Source organism: Triticum dicoccoides, chromosome 4A (assembly GCF_002162155.2).
Source record: "Triticum dicoccoides isolate Atlit2015 ecotype Zavitan chromosome 4A, WEW_v2.0, whole genome shotgun sequence".
Taxonomy (NCBI): domain Eukaryota; kingdom Viridiplantae; phylum Streptophyta; class Magnoliopsida; order Poales; family Poaceae; genus Triticum; species Triticum dicoccoides.
The window spans coordinates 531677147-531694543 of NC_041386.1; the positions used below are offsets into that span (position 1 = coordinate 531677147).

General features: G+C 44.8%; 1 protein-coding gene across 1 annotated transcript in view; it reads left to right on the forward strand.

Moving 5' to 3' along the window:
• LOC119283609 (chaperone protein ClpB1-like) overlaps nt 1-17397 on the forward strand; it is a 41863-nt gene that overhangs the window by 18223 nt on the left and 6243 nt on the right. The window lies entirely within an intron of this gene.

The window sequence follows — 17397 nt, forward strand, 5'->3', positions numbered from 1 at the left end:
TTCCGGTGGTGGCCGAGGATCCAGGGGTGGTCGTGGTCGAGGACGAATTACCGGTGATGGTGCTCGTGGTAGGGGTAGAGGTTCGGGTGGTGGTAGAGGAGGTTTCATGGGTAGAGGCCGTGGTAATGCTAGAGGAATGTTTGGATACCTAGATGGACCATTTCCGTACGTGGCTACATTTCATAATTATTTTCATGTCTCCCAATATTACTTTCATGTTGTTTTTTTCCTTACTAACTAATGTCTTGCAATTTTTCATAGGTATGGCGGCTTCTCAACCCAACAAGGCAACAATGAAGGGGCTTGAGGATGGCGAAGGTGAGATGGCGGGATGGTGGGAGAAGGCTGCGAAGAAGCTTAGAGAGGAGGATGCAACCAAGCTAAAGAAGAAGAAGGAAGAGGAACTTGAGAAGAAGAGGAAAGAATTAGAGAGAGCGAGAAATGCGATGTATGCTAGGGAGCAAGCGTTGGTGAGGAAATGTGAGGAGGCACAGAAAAAGCGTCAAAAGGATTTTGTAGAAAAAACCTTGAAGCTTTGGGGAATTGGAGATGAAAAAAAGAGAGGAAGAATCAGATATTCATGGAGAGGGTGGTCAAGGAGGCTCACCTCATAAGGAAAAGGGAGGAGGAAGAAGAAGAAGAAGAGAGGAAGAAGAAGAAGGGAAAGGGGCCTTGCTCTACACAATAGAGCAATGATGTGAACCGTGCCATGCTTTGGACCTTCGTGTGCATTTCATCTTGAACCTTCTTGTTGCCTAGACTCCTTTATGTGGTGAACTATGTGTACTCTAAATTGCTTTGGACTCCTCTATGTGTACTCCTTTATGTGGACTCCTTTATGTGTTGAACTATGTGAAGTCACAATTGCTTTGGACTTCTCTATGTATACTCCTTTATGTGATGTCACAATTGCTTTGGACTCCTCTATGTTTACTCCACAAAAGGCTTTGGAGTTTGTTTTGACACCCTGTTATGACAACAACGCCAAACAAATGAGCGTTTCTATGTACACCCGAAAACGCCAACTACCCTGGCGTTTCCACCCTACAACGAAACGCTCTTCCTGGCTTGGCGTTTCTGAAAGACATAGGCTGGCCGGGGCATGTTCACTAAACGTTGCCGCTCACCCCAGAAACGCCAATGTCCTTGGCGTTTCCACCCTACAACAAAACGCCCTCCGTAGGTTGGCGTTTCTTTAAGACAGAGGCTGGCTGGGACATGTTCACTAAACGTTGCCGCTCATCCCAGAAACGCCAATGTCCTTGGCGTTTCCACCCTACAACAAAACACCCTCCGTGGGTTGGCGTTTCTTTAAGACAGAGGCTGGTTGGGCCATGTTCATGAAACGTTGCCGCTCACACCTGAAACGCCATTGTCCTTGGCGTTTCCAAGCCACAGTTAAACGCCATTGTCCTTGGCGTTTCTTCCCTGTTATGCAGAACACAGCAAACCCGGTTGCCCATGTCCATTCCATCACAGATAGCAAAGATACAACAACAGTTTTCACAATATAATGCCAAGTACAGCAACAGTATAGCAATGAGACATATTTTTCGGCAACGAACTTAACATGATCCAGCTTACATAATAATTACCAAGTCTTGCTAACATAGAACTAAGAAGTCCATCAGACATAAAACATAAGAAGTTCATCACATATAAAACTAACAAGTTTGCTCCATCTGAAACGCTCACTACATTTCTAGTTCACCACATATAGAACTAACAAGTTCGCATTAGTCATCACTTCACTTCTTACCTCTTTTTGCAGCCATCTTCCCCCTGTTGACGTAGCCCTCTGGAGTGTTCTGCCATCCAGGACGTTAGATGGTTCTTGAGCTAACTCAGCGTGCTTCTTCAGAAGGCTGAGAAGGTTGAGTTGGCGGTGGAGCATCTTCCATCTGCGAAGCCGCAAGCTCCACATAGTCCGGATCCGCATCGTAGTCTGTCTCCTCCTCTTCATCTTCCTGTTCATCAATCCGTGCTCGGCTCGAAGAAGCACCTGCTCGGCTGGAAGATGGACGAGCGGAAGAAGCGCGTGCTTGGCTCGAAGATGGACGAGCGGAAGACAGCACATCCATTCTATACTGAGCACGTGCACACACATCCGTGGATGAACCGCCATGGCAAGAAAGTAAAGCGGCTAGTGTTCGGCAACAATTCACAACCTTTTGCAGAGGCAAAGACATTGACATGTAAATATGCAAAAATAGTTCACATGACACATGTTCATATTAAGAGGGCCTCTAACTTGTAGAGTACTCCTAACGAGAACGTCTGTTTCTCTACCAGGTGCACGGCCAAGCACCACATTACTATCATTGATACATCTCCATAGCTCCGTGCCCTGAATAAAACTTAAGTGACACACCACTCATGAAGAAATGTCACATGTTCAAAAAAGAGACAAAAAGACATACCACTCGTCATGCAGAGGGCCATAATCTAGGTGCGCTTCAATGGTCTCCCTAATAGAGTTGTTGAATGCACCATCGGCAACCTCACTTGGCATTACTTCCAAGCAATCGGCACGAGTCCGATAACTCTGTACTCTTTGCGAAGCCACTCCAAATGCCTTAAATATGCCCCCTCGTCGTTGTCAGGTGTGTGATCATCTTCAACTCGGGCATTCCTCTGAGCATTCCACATGTCTACCCACATAAGATGGTGATCCTCCCAATTAATGACATTCTTGTTGTGTTGCCGGCTCGTCCTACAAAGCATGAGAAGTATCGGCATCATTTTCATTTTTCCGTGGTTACACATTGATCAACATATGATACAAGAAACTCTCACCTATGTAGCACCACACTTGTCTCAACATACTCCGGCGGGGTGCGTTGTTGTACTCCAAATTACTTCGAAACACGATGTGGAAGATGCCACTCCACCGCAAAAAAACATATCATGGGGCAACGCACACGCCAAAGATGTTGGTCACGAAGGCACATATTGCTCAAAGGGAACTGCCTAAGTACCATGTACGGCCTCCAATTAACCTACATCACAACATGTCACTAGCTCATGCACAACAAAAAAAATCTGTAATGATGGCAAGAGATTTGATAATTACCTGGTTGTAAGTAAGCATGTCAAGCTCGCTTATGTATGCCTTATACCGCCCCATGGCGGCGATACTCGACACTTGGATATTAGCCCAAGTGTATGCGATAGTGGGATATCGCTCCTCATCCCCGTCAAAAGGCCACTCCCAAGGTTCTTTCGGAGCAATGGTGAAGTTACGGCCCACAGGGATATGCTCCCACATCCAAATCTATAGGGCCCAAACAAAACCACCAAGACAAGATTTCGGCTTACTCCTCATACATGCTTCGTCCAACTGCACATTTATACACACATTAAACAATCACAGGAAAAAATTTCTTTCATATAATGAGAATGCATCAAATTATCATTACCTAACGGTACAAGAAGGCTAGTGCCGCTGACCCCCAACTCCACTTGACATCCCAGTTACGAAGAGGGTCCAAGAACATCCACGAGGCTGTGTCTCCCGTGCCGTCAGGAAACACCACTTGGGTCAAAAGATTCCATAAGTAAGCTCTGGCGTACCTCTCCACAACAGCCGGACTGGCATTCTCTGGGCACTCGTAAAAATGTTCTTGTAGCCACGAGAACAAAACACCAGATGGCCTAGGATCCTTCTGTAGGGGAACGTAGTAATTTCAAAAAATTCCTACGCACACGCAAGATCATGGTGATGCATAGCAACGAGAGGGGAGAGTGTTGTCTATGTACCCTCGTAGACCGAAGAGGAAGCATTGACGCAACGTAGAGGAAGTAGTCGTACGTCTTCCCGGTCCAACCGATCCAAGCACCGTTACTCCGACACCTCCGAGTTCTTGGCACACGTTCAGCTCGATGATGCTCTCCGGGCTCCGATCCAGCAAAGCTCCGGGGAGGAGTTCCATCAGCACGACGGCGTGGTGACGATCTTGATGTTCAACTGTCGCAGGGCTTCGCCTAAGCACCGCTACAATATGACTGAGGTGTAATATCGTGGAGGGGGGCACCACACACGGCTAAGGAACGATCACGAAGATCAACTTGTGTGTCTATGGGGTGCCCCTGCCCCCGTATATAAAGGAGTGGAGGAGGGGAGGGCCGGCCCTCTCTATGGCGCGCCCTAGGGGAGTCCTACTCCCACCGGGAGTAGGATTCCCCCTTTCCTAGTCCAACTAGGAGTCCTTCCAAGTATTAGGAGTAGGAGACAAGGAAGGGGAAGGGAGAAGGGAAGGAAGAAGGGGGCGCAGCCCCTCCCCTTAGTCCAATTCGGACTAGGCCTTGGGGGGCGCGCGGCCTGCCCTAGGCAGCCCCTCTCTCTTTCCCGTATGGCCCAATAAGGCCCAATACTTCTCCCGGCGAATTCCCGTAACTCTCCGGTACTGCGAAAAATACCCGAATCACTCGGAACCTTTCTGAAATCCGAATATAGTCGTCCAATATATCGATCTTTACGTCTCGACCATTTTGAGACTCCTCGTCATGTCCCCGATCTCATCCGGGACTCCGAACTCCTTCGGTACATCAAAACTCATAAACTCATAATATAACTGTCATCGAAACCTTAAGCGTGCGGACCCTACGGTTCGAGAACAATGTAGACATGACCGAGACACGTCTCCATTCAATAACCAATAGCGGGACCTGGATGCCCATATTGGCTCCTACATATTCTACGAAGATCTTTATCGGTCAGACCGCATAACAACATACGTTGTTCCCTTTGTCATTGGTATGTTACTTGCCTGAGATTTGATCGTCGGTATCCAATACCTAGTTCAATCTCGTTACCGGCAAGTCTCTTTACTCGTTCTGTAATACATCATCCTGCAACTAACTCATTAGTTGCAATGCTTGCAAGGCTTAAGTGATGTGCATTACCGAGAGGGCCCAGAGATACCTCTCCAACAATCGGAGTGACAAATCCTAATCTCGAAATACGCCAACCCAACATGTATCTTTGGAGACACCTGTAGTGCTCCTTTATAATCACCCAGTTACTTGTGACGTTTGGTAGCACACAAAGTGTTCCTCCGGCAAACGGGAGTTGCATAATCTCATAGTCATAGGAACATGTATAAGTCATGAAGAAAGCAATAGCAACATACTAAACGATCGGGTGCTAAGCTAATGGAATGGGTCATGTCAATCAGATCATTCATCTAATGATGTGATCCCGTTAATCAAGTAACAACTCTTTGTCCATGGTTAGGAAACATAACCATCTTTGATTAACGAGCTAGTCAAGTAGAGGCATACTAGTGACACTCTGTTTGTCTATGTATTCACACATGTATTATGTTTCCGGTTAATACAATTCTAGCATGAATAATAAATATTTATCATGAAATAAGGAAATAAATAATAACTTTATTATTGCCTCTAGGGCATATTTCCTTCAGTATCCCACTTGCACTAGAGTCAATAATCTAGTTCACATCGCTATGTGATTAACACCAATAGTTCACATCTTTATGTGATTGGTTCACATCTCCATGTGAGTAACACCCAAAGGGTTACTAGATTCAATAATCTAGTTCACATCGCTATGTGATTAACACCCAAAGAGTGATCATTTTTTGCTTGTGAGAGAAATTTAGTCAATGGGCCTGCCAAATTCAGATCCGTATGTATTTTGCAAAACTCTATGTCTACAATGCTCTGCACAGAGCTACTCTAACTAATTGCTCCCACTTTCAATATGTATCTAGATTGAGACTTAGAATCATCTGGATTAGTGTCAAAAACTTGCATCGACGTAACCCTTTACGATGAACCTTTTTGTCACGTCCATAATCGAGAAACATATCCTTATTTCACTAAGGATAATTCTAACCGCTGTCCAGTGATCTACTCCTAGATCACTATTGTACTCCCTTGCCAAATCAGTGCAGGGTATACAATAGATCTAGTACACAGCATGACATACTTTATAGAATCTATGGCCAAGGCATAGGGAATGACTTTCATTCTCTTTCTATCTTCTGCCGTGGTCGGGCTTTGAGTCTTACTCAACTTCACACCTTGTAATACAGGCAAGAACTCTTGATTTGACTGCTCCATTTTGAACCACTTCAAAATCTTGTCAAGGTATGTACTCATTGAAAAAACTTATCAAGCGTCTTGATCTATCTCTATAGATCTTGAAGCTCAATATGTAAGCAGCTTCACCGAAGTCTTTCTTTGAAAAACTCCTTTCAAACACTCCTTTATGCTTTACAGAATAATTCTACATTATTTCCGATCAACAATATGTCATTCACATATACTTATCAGAAATGTTGTAGTACTCCCACTCACTTTCTTGTAAATACAGGCTTCACCGCAAGTCTGTATAAAATTATATGCTTTGATCAACTCATCAAAGCGTATATTCCAACTTCGAGATGCTTGCACCAGTCCACAGATGGATCGCTGGAGCTTGCACATTTTGTTAGCACCTTTCGGATTGACAAAATCTTCTGGTTGCATCATATACAACTCTCTTTAATAAATCCATTAAGGAATGCATTTTTGTTTATCCATTTGCCAGATTTCATAAAATGCGGCAATTACTAACATGATTCGGACAGACTCAAGCATAGATACGAGTGAGAAACTCTCATCGTAGTCAACACCTTGAATTTGTCGAAAACCTTTTGCGACAATTCTAGCTTTGTAGATAGTAACACTACTATCAGCGTCCGTCTTCCTCTTGAAGATCCATTTATTCTCAATTGCTTGCCGATCATCGGGCAAGTCAACCAAAGTCCAAACTTTGTTCTCATACATGGATCATATCTCAGATTTCATGGCCTCAAACCATTTCGCGGAATCTGGGCTCATCATCGCTTCCTCATAGTTCGCAAGTTCGTCATGGTCTAGTAACATGACTTCCAGAACAGGATTACCGTACCACTCTGGTGCGGGTCTCGCTCTGGTTTACCTACGAGATTCGATAGTAACTTGATCTGAAGTTACATGATCATCATCATTAGCTTCCTCACTAATTGGTGTAGTAGTCACAAGAACAGATTTTTGTGATGAACTACTTTCCAATAAGTGAGAAGGTACAATTACCTTATCAAGTTTTCTACTTTCCTCCCACTCACTTCTTTCGAGAGAAACTCCTTCTCTGGAAAGGATCCATTCTTAGCAACGAATGTCTTGCCTTCGGATCTGTGATAGAAGGTGTACCCAACAGTTTCCTTTGGGTATCCTATGAAGACATATTTCTCCGATTTGGTTTTGAGCTTATCAGGATGAAACCTTTTCATATAAGCATCACAATCCCAAACTTTAAGAAACGACAACTTTGGTTTCTTGCCAAACCATAGTTCATATTGTGTCGTCTCAATGGACTTAGATGGTGCCCTTTTAAACGTGAATGCAGCTGTCTTTAATGCATAATCCCAAAATGATATTGGTAAATCGGTAAGAAACATCATAGATTGTACTATATCCAATAAAGTACGGTTATGACGCTCGGATACACCATTACACTGTGGTGTTTCAGGTGGCGTGAGTAGTGAAACTATTTCACATTGTTTTTAACTGAAGGCCAAACTCGTAACTTAAATATTTTTCTTCTGCGATCATATCGTAGAAACTTTTATTTTTGTTACGATGATTCTCCACTTTACTCTGAAATTCTTTGAACTTTTCAAATGTTTCAGACTTGTGTTTCATCAAGTAGATATACTCATATCTGCTCAAATCATCTGTGAAGGTCAGAAAATAATGATACTTATCGCGAGCTTTAATATTCATCAGACCACATACATCAGTATGTATGATTTCCAACAAATCTGTTGCTCGCTTCATTGTTCCGGAGAATGGAGTCTTTAGTCATCTTGCTCATAAGGCATGGTTCGCAAGCACCAAGTGATTCATAATCAAATGATTCCAAAATCCCATCAGCATGGAGTTTCTTCATGCGCTTTACACCAATATGACCTAAACGGCAGTGCCACAAATAAGTTGCACTATCATTATTAACTTTGCATCTTTTAGTTTCAATATTATGAATATGTGTATCACTACGATCGAGATCCAATGAACCATTTTCATTGGGTGTGTAATAATATAAGGTTTTATTCATGTAAATAGAACAACAATTTATTCTCTTACTTAAATGAATAACCGTACTGCAATAAACATGATTAAATCATATTCATGCTCAACACCAAATAACACTTATTTAGATTCCACACTAATCCCAAAAGTATAGGGAGTGTGCGATGATGATCATATCAATCTTGGAACCACTTCCAACACACATCGTCACTTCACCCTTAACTAGTCTCTGTTTATTCTGCAACTCCCATTTCGAGTTACTAATCATAGCAACTGAACTAGTATCAAATGCCGAGGGGTTGCTATAAACACTAGTAAAGTACACATCAATAACACGTATATCCAATATACCTTTGTTTACCTTGCCATCCTTCTTATCCGCCAAATACTTGGGGCAGTTCCACTTCTAGTGACCAGTCCCTTGCAGTAGAAGCACTTAGTCTCAGGCTTAGGATCAGACTTGGGCTTCTTCACTTAAGCAGCAACTTGCTTGCCGTTCTTCTTGAAATTCCCCTTCTTCCCTTTGCCCTTTTCTTGAAACTAGTGGTCTTGTCAACCATCAACACTTGATGTTTTTCTTGATTTCTACCTTCGTTGATTTCAGCATCACGAAGAGCTTGGGAGTTGTTTCCGTTATCCCTTGCATATTATAATTCATCACGAAGTTCTACTAACTTGGTGATGGTGACTAGAGAATTCTGTCAATCACTATTTTATCTGGAAGATTAACTCCCACTTGATTCAAGCAATTGTAGTACCCAGACAATTTGAGCACATGCTCACTAGTTGAGCGATTCTCCTCCATCTGTTAGCTATAGAACTTGTTGGAAACTTCATATCTCTCAACTTGGGTATTTGCTTGAAATATTAACTTCAACTCCTGGAACATCTCATATGGTCCATGACGTTCAAAACGTCTTTGAAGTCCCGATTCTAAGCCATTAAGCATGGTGCACTAAACTATCAAGTAGTCATCATATTGAGCTAGCCAAACGTTCATAACGTCTGCATCTGCTCCTGCAATAGGTCTGTCACCTAGCGGTGCATCAAGGACATAATTCTTCTGTGCAGCAATGAGGATAAACCTCAGATCATGGATCCAATCCGCATAATTGCTACTAACATCTTTCAACACAATTTTCTCTAGGAACATATCAAAAAACATAGGGAAGCAACAACGCGAGCTATTGATCTACAACATAATTTGCAAAATACTACCAGGACTAAGTTCATGATAAACTTAAGTTCAATTAATCATATTACTTAAGAACTCCCACTTAGATAGACATCCTTCTAATCCTCTAAGTGATCACGTGATCCAAATCAACTAAACCATGTCCGATCATCACGTGAGATGGAGCAGTTTCATTGGTGAACATCACTATGTTGATCATATCTACTATATGATTCACGCTCGACCTTTCGGTCTCCGTGTTCCGTGGCCATATCTGTATATGCTTGGCTCGTCAAGTATAACCTAAGTATTCCGCGTGTGCAACTGTTTTGCACCCGTTGTATTTGAACGTAGAGCCTATCACACCCGATCATCACGTGGTGTCTCAGCACGAAGAACTTTCGCAACGGTGCATACTCAGGGAGAACACTTCTTGTTAATTAGTGAGAGATCATCTTAAAATGCTACCGTCAAACTAAGCAAAATAAGATGTATAAAAGATAAACATCATATGCAATCAAAATATGTGACATGATATGGCCATCATCATCTTGCGTCTTTGATTTCCATCTCCAAAGTACTGTCATGATCTCTATCGTCACCGGCATGACACCATGATCTCCATCATCTTGATCTATATCAATGTGTCATCACGTGGTCGTCTCGCCAACAATTGCTCTTGCAACTATTGCTATCGCATAGCGATAAAGTAAAGCAATTATTGGACGCTTGCATCTTATGCAATAGAGAGACAACCATAAGGATTTTGAAAGTTGCCGATAACTTCAACAAAACATGATCATCTCATACAACAACTTATATCTCATCACGTCTTGACCATATCACATCACAACATGCCCTGCAAAAACAAGTTAGACGTCCTCTACTTTGTTGTTGCAAGTTTTACATGGCTGCTACGGGTTTAAGCAAGAACCAATCTTACCTACGCATCAAAACCACAACGATAGTTTGTCAAGTTGGTGCTGTTTTAACCTTCGCAAGGACCGGGCGTAGCCACACTCGGTTCAACTAAAGTTGGAGAAACTGTCACCCGCAAGCCACCTATGTGCAAAGCACGTCGGGAGAACCGGTCTCGCGTAAGCGTACGCGTAATGTCGGTCCGGGCCGCTTCGTCCAACAATACCGCCGAACCAAAGTATGACATGCTGGTAAGCAGTATGACTTATATCGCCCACAACTCACTTGTGTTCTACTCGTGCATATAACATCAAACCATAAAAACCTAGGCTCGGATGCCACTGTAGGGGAACGTAGTAATTTCAAAAAAATTCCTATGCACACGCAAGATCATGGTGATGCATAGCAACGAGAGGGGAGAGTGTTGTCTATGTACCCTCATAGACCGAAGCGGAAGCATTGACGCAACGTAGAGGAAGTAGTCGTACGTCTTCCCGGTCCAACCGATCCAAGCACCGTTACTCCGGCACCTCCGAGTTCTTGGCACACGTTCAGCTCGATGACGCTCTCCGGGCTCCGATCCAGCAAAGCTCCGGGGAGGAGTTCCGTCAGCACGACGGCATGGTGACGATCTTGATGTTCAACTGTCGCAGGGCTTCGCCTAAGCACCTCTACAATATGACTGAGGTGTAATATCGTGGAGGGGGGCACCGCACACGGCTAAGGAACGATCACGAAGATCAACTTGTGTGTCTATGGGGTGCCCCTGCCCCCGTATATAAAGGAGTGGAGGAGGGGAGGGCCGGCCCTCTCTATGGCGCGCCCTAGGGGAGTCCTACTCCCATCGGGAGTAGGATTCCCCCTTTCCTAGTCCAACTAGGAGTCCTTCCAAGTATTAGGAGTAGGAGACAAGGAAGGGGAAGGGAGAAGGGAAGGAAGAAGGGGGCGCAGCCCCTCCCCTTAGTCCAATTCGGACTAGGCCTTGGGGGGTGCGCGGCCTGCCCTAGGTAGCCCCTCTCTCTTTCCCGTATGGCCCAATAAGGCCCAATACTTCTCCCGGTGAATTCCCGTAACTCTTCGGTACTCCGAAAAATACCCGAATCACTCGGAACCTTTCCGAAGTCCGAATACAGTCATCCAATATATCGATCTTTACGTCTCAACCATTTCGAGACTCCTCGTCATGTCCCCGATCTCATCCGGGACTCCGAACTCCTTCGATACATTAAAACTCATAAACTCATAATATAACTGTCATCGAAACCTTAAGCGTGCGGACCCTACGGTTCGAGAACAATATAGACATGACCGAGACACGTCTCCGGTCAATAACCAATAGCGGGACCTGGATGCTCATATTGGCTCCTACAAATTCTACGAAGATCTTTATCGGTCAGACCGCATAACAACATACGTAACACCCTTTGTCATCGGTATGTTACTTGCCTGAGATTTGATCGTCGGTATCCAATACCTAGTTCAATCTCGTTACCGGAAAGTCTCTTTACTCGTTCCGTAATACATCATCCCGCAACTAACTCATTAGTTGCAATGCTTGCAAGGCTTAAGTGATGTGCATTGCCGAGAGGGCCCAGAGATACCTCTCCGATAATCGGAGTGACAAATCCTAATCTCGAAATACGCCAACCCAACATGTACCTTTGGAGACACCTGTAGAGCTCCTTTACAATCACCCAGTTACTTGTGATGTTTGGTAGCACACAAAGTGTTCCTCCGGCAAACGGGAGTTGCATAATCTCATAGTCATAGGAACATGTATAAGTCATGAAGAAAGCAATAGCAACATACTAAACGATCGGGTGCTAAGCTAATGGAATGGGTCGTGTCAATCAGATCATTCATCTAATGATGTGATCCCTTTAATCAAATAACAACTCTTTGTCCATGGTTAGGAAACATAACCATCTTTGATTAACGAGCTAGTCAAGTAGAGGCATACTAGTGACACTCTGTTTGTCTATGTATTCACACATGTATTATGTTTCCGGTTAATACAATTCTAGCATGAATAATAAATATTTATCATGAAATAAGGAAATAAATAATAACTTTATTATTGCCTCTAGGGCATATTTCCTTCACCTTCTTTGTTTCATGAATTCACGGGGGAGGTTCAACACCAACCAAACCTGCAACCCTTTGTCGCCACCCCTCAGACCTCACCTTCCCGGTAAGAGCCCTGCCCTCGATCGGAAGACCGGAGATCATCGCAATATCCTCCAAAGTAACGGTCATCTCACCAAGAGCAAGGTGAAAAGAGTGTGTCTCCAGTCTCCAACAGTCCGTAAGGGCGGTAATGGCCGTCGAGTTCAGCCATGGTGGTGTGCCTTTAAAGTTAAGCACAAACTGGAGAAGATCCATTCTTCTAAAATAAGGCTCGTAGCGACGGTCATACCTCAAGGACTCACGTGGGTTGTGGCCTCTCAAACGAAGTACTGGAGGAACCTACAAATAACACACGCACAATTTATATACTTCTCTAAACTACTCAGAATATGAGAATCAACAATGTAGATACATAATTACCTCCTCTCTTTCCACTAGCACAGCACGATGCTTCTCCTCGTAATAATCATCAAGGCCGGGATATTTATCCGGCTCAAAAATCCTACAAAATAAGGTCAATGGATTTGTTATAATATATGCTTAAAATTATGACCGCATCAACTACTACAAATTACCCCAAAGATACATTACCAACACCAATTCTTTTCAACCTATTTTATCCTAAAGAATCTATCACAACTAATTATTAACAAATAATAGGCTCAACCTAATCCAAAAAAATGGTCTCTCTCTAAATCCAATAATAAACAAGTTAACTAAGAATACTTAAACACAAGGAGTATATGTCTTCTTTCTAAACATAATGTAACCAAAATATTCATCAAACAAATCACTAATAACTTATCTTAGGGTTCCACCATGTTTGAAAAAATACATCTACAGTAGCCAATCTTGACTGAAAATAAATGGAGGATTGGGAGGAGAATACCTCAAGCAACTCGGGGATGCTCCGATCTCCTCGTTTTGATGATCAAAATAGCAGATCTGGAAAAGATTTGGTGAATAAGAGGGAGGGGCGGCCGCCAGTTCGTCGTCGAGAAGGAACTGCTCGACCGGAGGAGTTGGCTGGGTTAGGCCCCCGCGGCCCGTGCGCGTTACTTAATCCTGGTCAGAATCGCCAAGGACCTTGGCGTTTCAAGCGTGCCACGTCAGCGAAAACAGCGGGTTCAGACTCACTGTGGGCCAGGTCAGAAACGCCAGCCGCCTCGGCGTTTGCGTGTTGGCTTGAAACGCTAGCTTGCTCGGCCTTTCTATGTCTAAAAGAGTCAAATCGTAAAATACTTTCTCGTCGAATTCAGTTTGTGACTATAAACACTGACAAGGTCAGAACAGTGATTTTACTTGAGCAGAACGCGCCATGTCCCTGGTCGCCGCGTGCACCGCCGGAGCGCGCGCCTCCCTGCTTTCCTCCTCCCCGTCGTCCTCGTCCCGCCCATGCCAGGCTCTCGCCCACCAGGTCCGTGCGTATCGGTAGGGGAGGCCGCCGCAGTACGCGTCTCCGGGTGCGCGCAGCCAGGTTGGAGTCCACCGGCGTCTCCGTGGGCTTCCGCGCACCCCAATTCGAGGTCGCTCTTGCTTTTTAGTAATTTCTAGCCCATGTTCTAATCAAGATTGAAGCCACGTGTAGCTGCCGTGTTGTTCCTCATGGTTTCTTGCTGCTGACTGTGCAGCTCCCGGAGCCCCTGACAGGGAAAATCTGGACACTGGATGACTTCGAGGGTAGCCCTGCTTTGCTGGTCAGTGAATCTCTTGGTCAGTCTGTGGCTATAGATAGACGCACCGTTCGCTTTAATGACTGAAAAAAGTTAGCATGCATGCTTTCTATTCAGCATTCATTGAGTTGGCATATGAGATGACATAAATGTGTTTTTGGGTCATTGTGTTGCATTTCTTATCTATGCACTTTAAAAGGCTACAGAATCAACCAATAATTTTGCTAGATATAATTTTGTCATTTACAGTCAACTTGGATTGGGTTGTGGACTTGTGGTCTATATTTTGTTTTCATTATTTTGACGAAAAGACAGCTGCTGCTGATTTTGATCCTATTTAGCGCCTTAAGCACCAGTTCAGAAAATTTCGCTACCTGGCGCACACCGCTCCTAACACTACGTGACAATTAGGCCCGCCCATCGTAAGTTTTTTTCAGTGTTTTTTGGTACATTTTTCTTACAGTTTTTCCTGGCATGGTTTTTACTTTATTTTATTTTCTTTTGTTTTATTTTTCCTTTTTATTTTTCTTTCTTTTAAAAATGCGCAAACTTTTTACAAATTCATTTCTTTTTGCAAATTAGGGATTTTGTTTTATAAATTCTTGAAGTTTTTCAAGTCTGTGAACTTCTTTTCAAATTGTGAACATTTTACATTACAGTAAAATTTTTCAAATTACGAGCTTTTGAAAGTTGTCAACTTTTTCAAAATTCATGAACTTTTTGGAAATTGAAACATTTTTCAAATTTAAGATTTGTTTTTTATTTTCATGACCAATTTTAAAATCCATGAACCTTTTAAAAATTCGCTAATATTTGAAGTTAATGATTTGTTAAATAATTTATGAACTTTTTTAAATTCATTATTTTTTCTCAAATTAATGAATTTTAAAATCCGTGAAGTTTTTTTCAAATCTGTGAGCTTTCCACAAATTCGTGAACATTTTTTTAATTTTGTGATTTTTTTTAAATTCACGTATTTTTTCATTTTTCACAAGCTTTTTTTTCAAATTCATGAACAATTACTAAAATTCATGAACTTTTTTCAAATTTACCAACCTTTCCAATTCATGATTTTTTTTTACAAATGAGGAACTTTTATTTTCGAACCAATGTCTTGGGTATCAAATGTTAGGAGCTGCCTGGAGCACAACAATACAACCAGCAAAGTGGCAGAACAATTGCTTAAAAGCATATACAACTGGAGTTTGGCAAATCCGGACTCCTATACATCTACGGACGCATCTGGATGCGCCCATGGACATCACCCGGCCGTCCGCATCTCAAATGCCCCGTATGGAACCACAACCTCTATTTTTGAAACATAAAATCCATGCAAAGACATGCGCGTTGGTCATCACATGCTACTGGAGTTGCCGACGCGTCATCGGACCAGGATGAGGCGGTGAACGTGGTTGCCAAGGCCGTGGTGCGCTCGCGATCGGGCCTCGAGGAGCTGGGCTTATTGCGTGATTACTCTATCACCACTACACATGCCGCCCGTCTCTCTCATGTCTCATCCGTGAGAGAGACGTCGCCGGTACGCTCGAGGTGGTGATACTTTCGAGTGACTTACGATGACAGGCACTGACTTTCTATTCCGTAAGAGCATGCTAATCGCGCTAGCTTGCGTGCGGCATTTGGCAAGGGTAGACAATACGGGTAGCTTCGCGCACCGACCATTTGGAGGAGGAATTTACCGAAATTACAGCACGCAAAAAAAAGGTTTAGCAGAAAATGGGTGCAGCACGCACCGCAGTCCGCGGCATCGGCGGCGCGGCCCTTCCGGCGGTGCTTGGGGTGCAGCGTGAACCAGGTGGGCGGCACCGAGTGCCTCCCGCTGGCGGCGGAGGCGGCCTGCGCGGGCGGCAGCGGCAGCTTGTCCCTGCCCAGCACCTCCCTCCTGGCCCCCTCCTCCCGGCGCCGCGCCACCTGGACCTCGACCACCTCGTCCTCCTCCTCCTCCCTCACCGCGAACGCGAACTCCTCGTTCCACGCCGCCGCGCCGCCCGGGCCCGCCAGCTCCACCGCCCGCGTCCGCGCCCGCTGCCTCCCCACCTTCACCCTCGCGTAAAATCCTTCGCCGCCCCCGTCCAGCGGCGCCGGGAGGTCGCGGGCCTCGAGCACGCACACGTACAGCCGCATGGTGGCGTTGCCGCTGCTGTGGAGAGCCTAGTCTACACTCTGATCGCTGGTGGAATGGATGGAAGCGGTAAGATCGATCAAATCAGAAGCTGTAATGGGAGGAGTAGTTGGAAGCCGACGGGGAGGGTGGTTGTCATTTGGATTTCGGGGTGGTGCCGTGACGTGGGACGGGGCACGGGCACGCGGCGGCAGGGGAGGCCCGACACGCGGGGGTTTGAGTGCGGGGCGGTCCGTGTCGAGGCCTGAAATTGCTATAGTACGTACATTTCAGAGGCTACAGTGCCTCAACACCACTATGGTACTTCTCAAATGAGTCGGTAATTCGGGATGATCTGTGCAGGAGGAGGCCAATTTTCCTTAATGAAGGAACGTGATGTTGGAATTTTGCAAGTAGGTCTTTGACCCAAAGCCTAATGAAATTCTCTTGGCCCATTCATGCACACATGTGAGTGAAGTGAGTGAGGCTAAAGTTTAGTCCTACCCGGAAATTGAGAGAGAGTTGCACCTCTTTATAAGGTGAGCTCTTCTACCACTTGTATCAGCATGAGAAGAGGAGACCTACACGTGCGCTCCTCCTCCTCGCTCGCCACGACGCGCCGCGCCGCGGGTTGCGGGATTGAGGCAAGCCGGGGACAGAGCTATGCACGTTGTCTATATTTTTGCTGCATGGGAAAATTAATGAGTCATTAATTAATAATTAACGGATGCGTTAATTACTGAACCGTTTCCGATTCTTTTGGATCGTGACGACTCGGATGTGGGGTTTACTCCCACGACCTACCCGGCCCACACTATATAGTCAGGCAGACGTCTATCCTAGCCGTCGCCGCTTCGTATGGTTTCTCACCACCGTTCCAGATCATTGCGCCGCCAAGCAAGTCTTCTCTATCCCTCCTTCCGGCGTGCACCGTGAGAAGGGACAGCAGGCCTCCGGAACCCCGCCTCTCGTGATCCTGTACGGGAGAGGGGCGATCAGGTTTTTGGGGAGCGCACTCGCGCGACTGCTGGCAGCGACGACTTCGCGAACGACGACTTCTTCCCTGACCTCGGCAACCTCATCCTCGACGACATGGGCGACAACGTCAACGCCGGCGGTGCTGCACCCGCTACACCGTATGTGATTCTATCCTTCCTGTTCGAGATCGTGGTAGAATTCATGTTTCTAGTATGTGCCCTAGATGTGATATGTTCATCTGCTATGCTAGTTCGCATGATTAGTTTAATCTCTGCTGCTGTTGTCATGATTTATCTTCTGTTTATTCAGATTAAATCTCGTAGTAATTT